Genomic DNA, 3,780 nt, shown 5'->3' on the forward strand with positions numbered 1-3,780 from the left:
GTCAGATCTGCAAGTTATCAACATAACACCACAGACACACATGAAGTGTGACACATGAAATAGTCAGACATTTAGCTAACTTTAAGAAAATTAGAAAAAGAAATAATGTACTCACCATGCACCCCTCAGATCAACCATCACCTGCAATGATATTTACACATAGAAAAAGTCTAAGTAGATGTCCTTCTTTTCTTAAAGGGGTGACATCCATTGTTGTAACACCACAGACATGAATTTGGGGGACACAACTTTTTTCTTAAAAAAATCTATATTCACAATATAATTACTTTATTTGTGTTAAAAATGTTACATTGTTGCAAATACATTCCATGATACCTCTCTAAGGTATGACGGTAACATGCATATTTTATTACAAATGCTATCTCTCAAACTCATTTAAAACAAAAATGTAACTATTAACAGTGCACAAATTGTGTTTACCCTACAGAATACAAACATGCAAACATTTTATGATTTATTGTTAATTTATAAGTTAATTTCAACTGTTGTAATGTAGAGGGACACCACTTGCCACCACAAATAAAGAATGATCCATATAACATAAATATTTAAATTTACTTAAAATAGAATATATATACCTAAATATAATCAAAATATATATGTTTATTATATACTTGTTTGACTGTTGCAGCTATTACAGTTTTTTTCAATTGCTAAAACACTATAACCAGGCTTTTGAACTAACATTTCAAAACCATAACCATTAAACCATTAAAAGCACACCCATTTTCCAAAACTATAAACACCATTCCCCTCCTTTAATGCTGATGATACACCGGGCAACTTTTTGAGCAATGTTGCTGGGCAGCCAGGTGTGATACAGTGCCCACAACAGATCTAAATTTTCCAGATAGAAATGAGTTACCCATTTTTAATGAGAAAGTGCCCAAGCAACATTGCTCAAAAAAAGTTGGCCAATAAAATTGCTCAAAAAGTTGCCCAGTGTATCATCAGCATAACACATGAGTCAGATTTGGTGAACTGCAAAACACTATCAGTGCAGTGCAGTTTCCTACCTTATCAGTTGCTATTGTCATGTTGCTCAAAATGTATTATATAGCTCTCTGTGCTATAGTCTTACCCTTCAAAACATCAAGTCATCGTATAAGTCATTACAGTAAATGCAAACTTTCTGATCTAGTTGTCATAAACTGTCAAGCATATTTTGTACACATTTCTATTTTGTAAATTTTCCATAAATTGTTCAAGTGAATCTTGACTTTCACTAATGAAGAGAATATAGATCAACCAATGATAAATCAGTTCTTTGAAATAGCTCAAAGGTACATCTCATGAACCTTCAACTGGAAAACATATACAGACAGAGGACAACACAAGAGTTACAAATTCTGACAGTGGACTTTATAATTTTTATTTTTGCCTTTGTCCCCATATTTTCTTTTCGTTTCACAATTACGTTGTAATGCGTTTTTATTTTGAATTTTTTTGTCAGACCATAGTAAAAGTGTAACTGTGAATCCTATCCAGTCTTTTTCAATTAATATCCCACATACAGTAATGTGTAATTTTGAAAAAGAAGAGTAGGAGGTCCAAGAGGAAGAGAAGGAGAAGAAGGAAGAGGATGACAACAATGTGGAAGAGAAAGAGAAAGGACAAGGGCAAGAAGACAAGAAGTCTCATATATGTGACCCTGGACCACAAAACCAGTCATAAGGTTAAATTTTACAAAACTGAGATATATACATCATATGAAAGCTCAATAAATAAGCTTTCTATTGATGTATGGTTTGTTAGGATAGGACAATATTTGGCCGAGATACATCTATTTGAAAATCTGAAATCTAAGGGTGCAAAAAATCAAAATACTGAGAAAAACACCTTTAAATTTGTCCAAATTAAGTTCTTAGCAATGCATATTACTAATCAAAAATTACATTTTGATAGGTTTACAGTAGGAATTTTACAAAAAATCTTCATGGAACATGATCTTTACTTAATTGCCTAATGATTTTTGACATAAAAGAAAAATCAATAATTTTGACCCATACAATGTATTTTTGGCTATTGCTACAAATATACCCCAGCGACTTAAGACTGGTTTTGAGGTCCAGGGTCACATATTTTAGTTGATGTGTGCCAGAGTTGGATCAGGCATGCAAGAGGATTTTACCCCTGCTGCCTGGCCAGGGCCAATTTAGCCTGTGATGCTGAAGAGGTTCTTTAGCCTGTCTCAGACCAAAGATATGATTCTGGGGCAGAATAATTATTTTTGTTGTTGTTTGCTGTTTTGTACTGTAAAGTACATTAAATTAAAGAATAAAACACTTGCAAAGTGCTCATTGTGTTATAAACAATCATACTCTTAAAAGCTATAACTACAAATTAAAGTAAAAATTATAATACATTAAAACTGTTTTTATGAATGCATTAATTATAATGCCTTAAGAATACCCTTATAATGTATTATAAATAGAGGCTTCATAGAAAGTGTTACCACACCTTACAAGAAGCCATCTTTTTAGAACCCTTTATCATAGATACTTTCTGATCATTTTAAATTGATAGGAAACATCCTTTTTTTTATTATTATTATTTCTTTAGATACTTAAATTTTTTCCCCTTAATTCTGTTATCACTAAATTGTAAAGATTGTAAGACTTTTGAGAACTTTGAGATTCATCTTTTCACACTGAGAGTTGAGGGACTCATAAATACTCATACAACAGGTAAAAACATTAATTGATGCTTAAGAAGGTAACCATGCTTTATGATCCAGTATGTATACACTTTTTTTTTTTTTTTTTTTAAACAGGATGATCAGGGTAAATAGTACTTCTATTTTATATTTGGGAGAAAAAAAATACTTTCAGTGTTTACACGCCTCAGCTATTATTGCATCATGTTGTCTTCTTGTGCATCAGTGACTTTCTTCTGTAATTGTATATTGGGCCCTTAATCATCCAGAGTGTGAAAATATAGATTACAAAGTGACAGTTGTAAAGGGTTCAGATAAGCAGAAAAATAAATAAATAAATAAATATAATATATAATATTCAAATATTGTGTTAATCATGCATAAAACGCATTTCTTATGAATGCTAACAGATGACAGCCATCTTCAGATTCACTAATAAACAATTATTACATGTCATCATAAAAATTTAAGTACAACGCCTTGTAATCTGTTGAGTTACAGATAGCAGCCAACAAGTCAATAGCAACACTAACCAACTGTTTTTGTGTCAATACAGTAGAACTTAATAGAGCTTCCTGGGCTTCAGACACTGACAATAAACTCCTGCCCTAGCCTGCACCATGCATTATTATTAGCTGGGGACTACACACCTACTGACAAAAGGTTGCAGCCCAGAAACATCGAGCACAAAAAAAAAAAAAAAAAAAAAAAACAGGCACAGGGCAGTGTTTTTGTAGAAACACACACACCACCCCACACTTTTAGTTGATTAAGAAAGATTATTTTTGTATGAGTCTATACTTACTTTTTTGGAAAATTCTGCAGGGTACCTTTGAAATCATTAAGATACAAAACACATGCTGTGGTACTTATGAGATTTGTGAAGTGATGGATTATAAAATGGATGAGGATGAAATAATATTGAGAATGAAATAATATTGAGTTTGAATTATATAAGACTGAGTTTAACAACAAAAACAAAATAAAAAACATTATGCTTGCACTAGCAAATCTCAAATAAATATATTTTTTGTGGCCTGGCCTAGAGAAAAATGTAATTTAGTTACAAACAATGAAACCAATGTAACAAGAATTTCTTAAAA

This window comes from Garra rufa, chromosome 11 (assembly GCF_049309525.1).
Source record: "Garra rufa chromosome 11, GarRuf1.0, whole genome shotgun sequence".
Taxonomy (NCBI): Eukaryota; Metazoa; Chordata; class Actinopteri; order Cypriniformes; family Cyprinidae; genus Garra; species Garra rufa.